We start from the raw sequence: 12,004 nt of genomic DNA on the forward strand, positions 1-12,004 counted from the left end.
CGACGACAGAGACAACGGGACGGAGGGAGTACATACATGCTTCAGTATCTTGGCGACCAATAGCTATATACACAAAGCTACACGGTTGATGCAATCAAGGCGATGCTTGGATCCTTTGTCGGCTACTGTTTTAATAACTCACCAAGCTTAGAGACTAGAGAGAAATAAGTACTCCCTCCGTACTTAAAAATAAAGTCGTTTTAGATAAGGCTTAGGTCAAACATTGGGAATATAAATCATGAATAACTTTTATGTTGTTAAGTTTGGAAATGTGAAAACCATATGTATAGATTTGTCTTGAAAAATACTTTTACAAAAATTTACATATATCACTTTTTGATAAATATCTTTATAAAAATAAGTAGTCAAAGTTATGCTTTGGAGACTGTGTTGCTGTCCAAAATGACTTTATTTTTTTTATACGGAGGGAGTACATGTTTGATGTGTTTGATTAGTGGGCGAGATCACCCAGATAGTCAAGGTCTTTTCTTGCTTCCATCCAGGAGTGAGCCAATCTGGCTTGCTCAGACCGACAAAGTTAACCTTGTTAGGCCAAGTGAGACGAGGCGAGGCGAGGCAAGTCGGGGAAGGAACCGAGCATGTCCTTGAACTAAATGGGGTTCCTTTGCCAACGTCAGTTCGATTTGTCATGCTAGCGCCTAGCGGGATGTATATTCATGCATTAACCAACGATGAAATATTTTTCTTTAGGTACCCATTTATTTTTGTCTATAATAAAATAGCACGTACAAACATTTCACATTTAAACATATGAGACTATATATGATGAGCATGCACCATGTCATAGGACTTAGAGCATCTCCAACCGTTTTGCATTTTACATTTGACAAATTTGAGAATTTGCCAAGTCTTAAATGGATTTGGCAAAGGTGCAAAGACTTAATCTCCAACCGTTTTGCATATTTGTGAGCGGGAGGAAGCTAAATCGCGCGCGGGAGGGCCATGGGTGCCGCAATGCCAAGTCGGGAAGGGTTGGCATATTTGCCAAGCGTGGCCACGATTTTGCCAAGTTAACAAAAATGCAAACCCCAATTGCCAAACCGTTGGATAGGAAATTTTACTACTTTTTTGTAAAAACAAGAATGCAAAGCTAAAATATAAAACGGTTGGAGATACTCTTACACGAATAAAACCACCAAAAGCACGCTTCTGTCACGCACATCTTGCCCACCATTTGGATTTGAAAGCCATGCATGGTGCCGATAATGTCGTGCCACCATGCATGCCTCCACCACCCGCATCTTATCCCAATGGGTCAGTTCGGCTGAGCCGGCTGAAGCTGTTTTGTTGTGAGAGAAAAATACTATAGATTATAGTTTATAAGCCGGCTGATAAGGTCAAACGAACAGGTCCAAAATAGATGGTTTTTTATGCGACTTTTTTTTTCCTTTTTTTCCTATCGTGGTCTCCTTCGAAACTCTAAGAAACCCATAGCTTTTCATCGGCGCGTGATCAATCATTAGTATTGGTATATAATGTAATCTAATCATGCGTGAGACTGATGATGAATTCCTTCTAGAGTCTATCTGACGTTGCGATCAAGCGGCGTGCAAGCGAGAGTATCTCTATGCCACGCGTAATGCAATACTAGTATATGGCTACTATTACTATTTGGGTAATAATAGATAGAAGTAGCCAATGGGAGCACGCATCCAGCTGTCTTGTCCGTGTTCCACGGATGCGCTGACTCGTCCGGAATCCTCACCGCCACATGCGATCCGAGTCGGACGACGCTGACCCCAGGAGAAGCCATCCTGCCACGTCAGATCGGAAAAGGAAACCGGTAACCGCGGGACGCGTCATCGGTCATCGTCGTATACAGGTCTCGTTTCCTCCTCCTAAAGTTTAGTCCCTATTCCATTAGATATTTGAACATATATATGGGGTATTAAATATAAACTAAAAATAACTAATTGTACAGATTATGATTAATTTACGAGATGAATTTTGTCGGGTTCATAAACCCGGGGTCCCCAATAGACCCGCTTCCCTCCGACCAGATACACAACAGGCCGAGACCATAATCAGCGATAACGATAGCACGCGTTTGGGACAGCCCAGATACACAATGATAGGCCTTGACCACGATCCGGTCCTCGACCGGCACCTCCGGGTAGGAGACCTGGTCGGAGCCCCGACCGGAAGGCCTGGCCGAGGTGGTACCGTAGTCCGACTCTGACCCGTTCCTCCGACCGAGGATATGCCGAACCTTTGCTCGTCTCTCTTTCTCGACCGACACGGTCGGGCCCGACTGGGAACGACCGACCAGAACGCCTGCTCGGTGTGGGCCTAGTGAGCAGGCAGAGCAGATAAGGTAAGGCGCTCAAGTCAACCGCAATACCAAGGACCGTACCCTGCCATGTCCTGTGCACCTGCAGGACGGTGCCGTTAGGCCATGTCAGACGGTACAGCCTGCCAGACGCAACAGAGCACAAACAGTATTATAGGCGTCGTCGTTTGCCGTCCTAGACGAACACTGTGCAGCCTGCGAAGTCATAAACAGTAAGGTGGGCGAACGCTGTGCAGCCTGCCAGGCCATGAACAGTAAGGTGGCGAACACTGTGCAGTCTGCCAGGTACATCAGGTCATGAACAGTAGGGTGGGCGATGGCGTGTCGTACTCGACGGCGTGGGCAACTAGATTATGTAGCACCCGTACACACTCTCTCCCTTTCCGTCTTTGACTTGTAAGGCCATCCCTTCATCTATAAAAGAGAATGCGCTTTCTCCTCTGAGGACACAGAAAAACAGCTCAAGAGCTCGACAGCTACATAGTCTATACGCTCTCAACAGCTGATAAGCTCGAACACACAGAGCATATGCTCCAATACTTAGCGCACGTTTGAGCATCCGTCACGCTCTTCCACTCGGTTCAGAGTCCGACCGGGCCTTTAAAACCTTCCTTCTCATTCCTTACTTGTTTGTAACCCCACAGCAAACTTCGAGCACCTGGGTTAAGGAATAAAGTCACCGACCCACTAAAAACTGGATGTAGGGCACGTTACCTGAACCAGTATAAATCCCGTGTCATCGTGTATTAGGCTACATCCGATCACAACGCACGGCAAAACTACAAATATTTACTTATTGGTCACATTTTGCACCAATAAATTTTTTAAGCCTAATTAGTCTATGATTTGATAATGTGGTGCTACAATAAAGATACAGTAAACATATGCTAATGACAGATTAATTAAGTTTATTAAATTTGTCTCGTGGAGTACTAAGAACTTTTTATGCTATCTGAACACTCTCGTATGACACTCCGATGTAACATCTTAAACTTTAAACAAGGCCGTAATGATGTTTTTACGCCGGGTTCGTGCGGCCCTGAAGCGTCCGCCACCCCGTCGAGACTCCAGAGTGCGCGGGCCCACAGGGCGGTACGGTGGGCGGCTCACGACCGTTGTGTTGGGTGGAGCAGCGGGTCCGGTGAGGGGAGGAATCTGATGCCCACGTGAGCGTGCACGCCTGCCTCAAGAATAAGGTGGACACTTAATTGTCCGCGGTTAATCTACTTATGCAGAGAATCAAGAATATTTTGTAAACTAACGGCCCGTTCGGCTGGTACGGTTTTGGCTGGTTTTGAATGATTTTGGATGGTTGAATAGTATTATGTGAGAGAGAATAAGCTGAAACAAGCTGAAACAAGCGGAAACGAGCTGGGACCCTACCAGCCGAACGCGTTCTAAATTTCTCATGTGACATTATTCCTGACGGGACTTCTACACCAATAAAATTAGCATGCCAGTCTCTCGATATAGGAGTTTTTGGATCATTTAGATCCCCTAATGTTAACAACTGTTGGTTGTATTAGCTAGGGAACTAGCTAAAATCACTGGATGGTTGGTAAGCCTAGTAGTTGACTATTACCTCTGAATTGAAACAGGGCCCTAGCTAATTTTCATAGCTAACCATCAACCCTAAGGGCGTCCCCAACACTTTCCTTGAATCGCTAGTTGACTTGTACGCGAGAGAAGAAATAAAAATAAAAGGAATGAAAATCAATGCAATGAAACAAAAGAGTTGTGTGAGAGAAAGTTACTGGGTTCCGTGCGAGACTATCTAGTATCCCATTTGCTAGCTGCTTTATGCTCACTCTTTCCTCCGTACCAGCAACAAGCTAGGAGCTACCTTGTTGTGGACGCCCTGAGGATCCAGATTGGGAGGCACCATCAAAACAAGCCCATATAGTCAGGCCACCTCTTTTGGATGGCAAGGCTACCAGGGACCTGAGTTCCAAGGAAACAAATCCCAGGCGCCATGCGAATCTCCTCTAAGCTTCGCTCAAGAAATTTTCTCTAACAACCTATTGAAGCCCTATGCTATATCTAAGATTTAGAGTCAGGTGATCCATCTTAGATGTAAAACAAATTATAGAGTGGTCATATGCAATCTTCATAGTTTTCTAGAGCTGATCTACTACAATTTAACTATAAACCAAAATTCATTGTGGTCACCTAGCTAGCTCCGCCCATGATTGAAGCATGAGAACCCTATGCCATAGGGTCTGTTGCTCGTCAAATGCAGACAACAACAGCCCAGTAGTCGATGGAGAGCCAGGGGAAGAAGCAAACAACAGCGCACATGTTCCTCCTGCCTGCCCACATCCAGCAAAAATCGCTAGATATTTCAGATCACGTGACCGATAGATCACCGATGGATTTGGTCAGGACGTAGGCTTGGAGGATTTGGCAGCCTACTACTACACTACTTTTGTCTTGAACGGCCTGCAAGATCTCGCACGGCACGCAGGGACGGCGGTCCTGAATTCCAGCAGGCTGGCACCGTCCGCACACTTGGGCAGGCGCCCACGCCTCCCGTGTCCCATCCCGCAGAAACGGCTAATCGGCCGGCCGGCGGCAAAAGCAAGTGGCAGCAGATGCGACGGAGAAACAAGAAGTTGCAAGCATAAGTAGTATATGTCGTTTTCAAGCCAACGAGTTGCAAGCATGCGCCCTCTGTCTCTAAACATCCATAGTTTTCATTTCCGGACAAACAATTTTGACTAAATATATATTAGAAAATATTAACATTTATGGTACATAAGTATTATTATTGGAAATATATTTGAATATAGTTTTTAAATAAATTTATTTAGAGATACAAATGTTGCACGTATTTTCTACAAATCGAGACAAACTTGCGGCACATACACCAACAGCGACAGTTATTTATGGATGAAGTAAGTACGTACAGATACCTGCATGCTTTTCTAATTCCCCCACAAGAGTATTAGCGATACTTTATTCATCCATACCGCATAATATAGTATCTTTTTATAGAAACTATTCAGATACAGTAATTATATAATCGGTATAAGAACACTATTACTACTTGGCCAAAAAAAGAGAGAATGATTCAATTTATCAATAAAGAAATATAGGATTTTTTTTGACAACTCACATATATTACAAAGAAATAGGAATTGGAGCCGCATCTGTTTTGTTAGGCCCTGTTTGGATCCCACCAGTTATTAAGAATCAGGTTTTTGAAAGTTGGGTGGGGTCCAAACAGGTTAGTTTTTGTCCAAGTTCTTGTGTCAATTTTTTGTTAGATTCTTAAAAACCAAGAAGCTGTTGATATCCAGCTTTTGTCAGTTTCTTGTGACTTTGTGAGCAATAAATGAAGCAAGATTCTTAAAAACTAGAGGATCCAAACACCCACACCAGTTTTTGGTCAGAATCTAAATTTTAGAAACTAGAGGCAAAACCTGATTTTTAAGAATAACTCATCCAAACATGCCTTTAGGAGACTTCGACCATTGCGCTACTGGTGGGCCTAACTAATAACTAGAGAAGGCGGCAACCCGCTGGGCCGCGGCCCATTAACATAGCACTCGACCGACATAGCAGACGCGCTCGCATGCAGTGCGGTCAGCTTCACCTGTTTAATCCCACCTCGCCAAGCCAAGCAGCACGGTGGCGCGGAGGCGCTACGTAAGGAGACGCAGGGCCCCTAGCCAAAGCATACCTTTCTCGGCTATATTTTCTTTCTGCTAGGATCAATTGTAGCAGCTGTTCTTATCAGTTTAATATCTAACATAGAGGCCGTGTGGACGGATATTAAATTTATTTTCTGTGGTGAGGGTCCACCACAGTGGCTTGCTACGGGGGCCCTCACGTGTCGTTCAGCCTTAAACCCAAACCCTTTATGTATAATTTGATATAGATTGATGGGCCTAAAGCCTTTAATAGCCACCATGAAGCTCAGATAAGCCTTTCTTTCTCCCTGACCTTTGCTAGCGTAGTAAGTATGCTAGTGCAGTGAGTAGCATCATGATTCTACAGGTAGTGCAGAATGTTTTCGACAACTGCAAGACTAAAACTAGAGTAAACTAACCCTCCACTTTAGGTTTCCTTACGTGCGTAGATCGTTCTTGCCACTGCAGAATTTTACAACAAAACGTGTAAGAAAAACGATAGCATTGCTTGACAATCACACCTTGAGATAGCCACTTCTATTTAGGGAATAAGACTAGGAGTAGAGAGTATATGATATACTGCAATAGTGCAATTACAACTTCGCGAGTTTGTATGGATAAATATACAACAGCTAATCGTGTCATTCCTGTTCCTGGCGCATGACAGATCACACATCCACCAACAACATCATGTTTTGCTCGAACTTCATAACTTAATTTCTTAGCCGATCACCAACTAAATTGTCCAAATAAACTCAAATGCTTCACGCTGATGCTCATACATAGTAAGGAAATGTCATTGGGAAAGAACAACACGAGGTGCTTCACGTATATTTGGAGATACATAACGTCCAGGAGCTCCTCATCGGTCAAGAAATATTATTTTGAGATGCATCACGTCGAGGACTTCCCCATGTGAAGATAAGGAAAAAACAAGGAAAGCCAAAAGATTGCTTAAACTAAATCATCTCATTGCCGAGTAAGGAAAAGATATGATAATGTAGAGCTGATACAAGGCAAACCATCTCTCGGCAGCAGGCTGTTTGACGCATGAATGGTATGGAAATCAAAGTCCAAATTCAGCAGGTGTGCGTACATACGTCTCGCGTAAGTACAGGAACCTATGTGCAGGCAACCTGATTTTACTTGCATATTCGGATATGGAGAAAGAGGAAAATATGGACCGGAATCTAGCATGGAGGTATAGAATTATGCAGAGATTAACCCGCCGGCCAGAAGGATTATTAGGAATATTATATTCAGTTTTCCGTATCCAAGTAACATGCAAGGATTTCGTGCAGCAGTTGGACGTGGTTGCTAGCGAGAATAAAGCAGGAGTCTGTTACTACACAACTATGTGTTTTATGCAGTTTTAACACATGAAGTTTTTTGCATCATAGGATTAAGATCCAACAGCCTCCACCTTTCTTCTACCTTCAGCCTCCACAGATCATAGATTACAGATCATTAATTTTTTTTCTATGGAAGGACAAATCAAAGATCCGCCGCCGCCACTGCCACTGCCATGGCCGGCGCGGGCGCGGGGAGGCGCGTCGGGCCTGGGTGCGGGCGCCGCCGCCACCGCCACTGCCATGGCCGGCGCGGGCGCCGTGGCGAGCTCGCCGGTTGCCGGCGCCGGCGCCGGTGGTCACCGGTGAGAGAGAGAGAGGGAGAGAGATAAAAAAATCCATGTGTTTTTTTGCTAAAACACATGTGTGTTGTATAGCATTTCTATAAAGCAAAGGAGATATACACGTATACCTAATCACCATACTTACATTTTTAGCTAAGTATGGTCAATTAACATATTTGACCATGTCAAGTAGGAATATTTTAATATTGTTTGGCCGGGATGTACAAGAAAATAGAAAGACACCTTTTTAATGTGAGGAAAAATAGAAAGATTATCACATATGTCAACATGTGGATTAGGGCAGCTGGAAAATAGGAGACCGCGAAGGAAATTACCAAGGCAGATATCCATCCGGACGTGGTGCGTGGATGCAAGACACGTAAACGCGGTCACGTACTTAGCTGGCCACATTCATACGTGACCGGTTATTGGGCCGAACAAGTCTAGGACCTGTACTTGTGAGAGTTAACCGACTTAGATTAGATTTGTTTTGTTCGGCTACTCTAGTCCTTGTACGCGAAGTCCAGCACCCCTATAAATATAAAGGGTTACGGTACATTGTAACATATACATATATCAATTAAAATTAGTCTTTACTTTTTTTTTTTGGCTTTACGCCAATCCTTAGGAGTAGGAGTAATGTAGCTTTTCGGCAGTTCTTCAGCAAACAGGGATGCATCGACTGATCAACCTCCAGCTTGCTTGTGAGTACCATCACGACTTGTATTATGCATGTAAAGCTGCATTAGCTGATTGATCTTTTATGAGCCATAATATAAGTTAGTTATCAATCTGTATCGTAGTTTGTAAGAATGCATCAGCTGATTAATCTCTTACTAATCATAATATAGATCAAAGTTATCGATCTTATGTTAAATAACTTGTTTAATACAATATCACTAGTTATCGAATCTGCCAAGATTAATAAGATTTTCCTTGCTGTTTTTTGGTTGATTCACCAGTTATCGATCTTGTTATAATTAATATTTTATTAATTATAACAAATCAACTAATTGAGATAGAGATAGATTGGCATCATATTATCTTAATTGGTCGTCATTTGATCTGGTTATGCTTTAAATCTCATAATTGATGACTTAATTCCGCTAAATCGGTTGTTTTATCTCTATTCCAATTAAACATAGTATGCATTCAAAGACAAGTTTTAATTTTGAATAAACTCACTAGTTAATGAGATCTAATCTAATGACACTAGCATAGCTGTATCAATCCGGTCGAACCTCACTGGTAAGACTTTTGTCGGTGTTTTGGAACCGGGGGTCCCTCAACCAACGAGTGAATTTGTGCTGCGTGCCCCTAATCCCGGATGGTGATGCAAAGAGACACAAGGTTTATACTGGTTCAGGCAATCGAGGCCCTACGTCCAGTCTGAGAGATCGATCTTGTATTCCTTGCACCTGAGTGCTCGCAGTAGGGGTTACAAGCTAGGTGAGAGAGAGAGCTAGTCCCAAGGTCTCGGCGAGGGTGGTGCGGACTGCTCGAGACTGTTGTTCCCAAGCAGCGTGGAAGCGTGGTTCTATCGGTGTGTTCGTCTTCCTTGTTCCCCCTTCTCCCCCTAGAAATGGTACCGGCTACCTCCTTTTATACCCACAAGGAGGAAGCCAGAAGTACATGAGAAGGCTACTATTTGCTGACGTATTCTGCTCCCGGAGCAGCGCGGCGTCGTGGGAGTTCCCGTCGGTGTCTAGTCGGTATGGTCTCTCAGGCCGGCGACATGCTGCGCTCCTGTTCATTTGTTGACTTGGTGAAGTGCCGAGACCTGGGGGCTGCTGTAGTCAGTTGTGCCGAGACCCGCCGCGCTGAGGCCGAGACCCGCTGTGCCGAGGCCTGCTGTGCCGAGGCCTTTGCAGGCGGCAATGCGGGGTCTTGGCGGTCATCGTCGTTGTTGATTTAGGCGGAACAGTGCGGAACGTGCGTCCACAGGATACGGTACCCTGTATTGTCAGTAAGGGATGGTAAAAAGGCGATTTGACCGTTGTCCCGTCGCTCCTGTCGCGGCGTACTGCCGATCGTGGCTTACGTAGTGGGTGCAGCCGGGTGCATTAATTGGATACGACAGCCTGCTAGAGCGACCTTTGAGGCGGAGGCGACGAGGTTGCGGGACGAGCCCAGCCTCGGACGAGGCGGAGCATGGCCAGCTCGCCCGAGGCCCTACCGGGAGTCTCGGGCGAGGCGGAACTCGGTCAGTTCGCTGGTCCCGAGGTCACAGGAACCCAGTTCTGACTCCCCACGTCGCGTTTGTCCTTGGTGCAGGAGTTTAGGCAGCACAGTAGCCGGTAACCCCTGCACGATCCCGTCGTGGGTGGCAGGGCGCTGACGTGCTGGTCTGCCACTTCGCTGTACTGTGCCGTCGTGTGGTTGTTGGGGTGGTTGAGCGCCTTGATTAGATGTGATGTCCAGCCGGAATAGTCTAGTCAAAGCGGTGGTCGCGGGGCTGGTGGCGAGCCGGCCTCGCGCGAATCGGAGAACCGCAGACCTCGGCGAGGAGGCCTCGGGCGAATCGGAGAATCGGTACTTTCTTCTGAGGCCTCGGCGAGGAGGCCTCGGGCGAGGGGGCCTCGGCGAGGGGGCCTTGGGCGAATCAGGAGATTTTTGGCTGGGACCTCGTCTGCCTTATTGGATCTCGTTTTAGGGTCTAAGCAGTTTTTTGGATCTTGCTTAGGGCACCCCTCCTCACGGTATCCGACAGCGCCAAAATAATCTAAATGCTAGCACCGAGGGGCTCATTTCACGACCCTACACCCATCGCCCAAAAGGCTGTGAGGATTGGCACCAAACTGATCTAAAAGCATCAAGTGACTAATTATCCGAAAAAGCCGAGGGGTCCCTTCACCGCCTCCCACCCTAATAAAAAAGAGAAGAAAAGAATAAGACACCAAAGCGGTCATACCAGCACTAAAGCATCGGACCCTGCTAGAGCATGAGTATCGGCCATTACCCTTACTTTCACCTTCTTTACATCTCACATTTAGTCAATTTCCAATACACCCTCCATTATGCAAACGTTATCACATGTATGGTGAGGACTTGCATCTCACAAACTTGAAGCATTTTTATTTGCGCCTTCGCACGAAATATATGGAGGCGAAATATCGCAAGAATGTAAGGACTTACATCGAAATTCATTCTTGACATCCACTCCCCTTATAGACGCGTGAGTTGTAACACGAACCATCCAAGCAAATATTAAAACGTTGAAAGGAGAGCACTAGCAGCTTAAGAAGGACCACTGGTATCAGCAAAAACAAGTTTGCCAAGATCAAAATTAATCAGCAATCGTAGAGCACCGCCTGCATTCATTTCGACCTCTATGTAAATGTTTTGCAAAACTTTGTGTCACAACCAACACCACATATCATCAACCAGGTTTTCACCAACATCATGGCAAGAAGCTTCGCCATTGGCAACATTGACTATGAGTTGGCACCAAAATAATATAAAATTGCCGAGGGGCGCGTTTCGCCTCTCCTCGCCCAGTCACCTCAAAAGGTGCGCTAAAATCACCGAGGGGCTCCTTTTGCCACTCCTCATCCTTCCACCTCCAAAGGTACGGGGCTTGGTGCCAAATTAATTTAAAAGTGCCAAAAGGTCTGTTTCATCATTTTGCTCTCATTTTTACTTCCCATTTCGCTACCAAAAGTTCGATGACCCATTGCTCAGGGGTTCGACATCGACTTCGGTGTCATCAACAACGCCTTCAGCAACATTTCGGCAAAAAGTCCCCACTGACATCTTTGACACCACCTTTGCCAATATTTGGGAGTGAAGGGATCGCCATCACCACCTTTAAAAAAAGCACCAGCCAAGAGGGGTTGGCGAGCACATTGGACAAGCAATTCGCTCGAAGATAAAAGCCTTGCCTAGTGCCCACGAATGGAGGCTTGAAGATGCATCATGATCATCTATGACTATTTTGCCAACGTCAACTACTTTGCTTGCTTTAACCACATCAATTTCTTCTCCGATAAAGGCTAAATGGTGAGGAGCAAGCCGCCAAGGACTGGGCCACGGGGGAACGAGCAGAGGGCACCACCAAAGAAGCTGAAGACAAGCCGAATACTAGATAGAGACAGAGTAGTCCCTAGACTAACCACATATAGACAAAAGTGGTGTATCAAATCTAAGTTGTAATTGGGGACACACTTTGTTGTATTTATCTATTGGGTTTTGAACCTTCGATCAAGATCGAGCCAAAGGGCTACTGTTTGGGATGTGTCATAATGTTTGGCACCCCAACCATCATATTCAGGGCCCAATTACGTATACGTAGCTTAGGGCTCATAAAGTAATATTTAGGGGCCATTTGTAGCCATTAGTGGCATTTTTGTAAATACAAAGTTCTCTAGGGGTCCATTTGTAGTCCCTAGTAGTGTTTCGGTAAATACAAACCCACCGAGGGGCATAAAG

The 12,004-nt window shown here is 45.4% G+C and overlaps 1 pseudogene; it reads left to right on the plus strand.

Annotated features, from left to right (window-relative positions):
- Nucleotides 1-5,989: 5,989 nt before the first annotated feature.
- Nucleotides 5,990-6,173, plus strand: LOC136531392 (U2 spliceosomal RNA; annotated as a pseudogene).
- The last annotated feature ends 5,831 nt before the right edge of the window (nucleotides 6,174-12,004 follow it).

Source organism: Miscanthus floridulus, unplaced genomic scaffold (assembly GCF_019320115.1).
Source record: "Miscanthus floridulus cultivar M001 unplaced genomic scaffold, ASM1932011v1 fs_339_1_2, whole genome shotgun sequence".
Classification (NCBI taxonomy): domain Eukaryota; kingdom Viridiplantae; phylum Streptophyta; class Magnoliopsida; order Poales; family Poaceae; genus Miscanthus; species Miscanthus floridulus.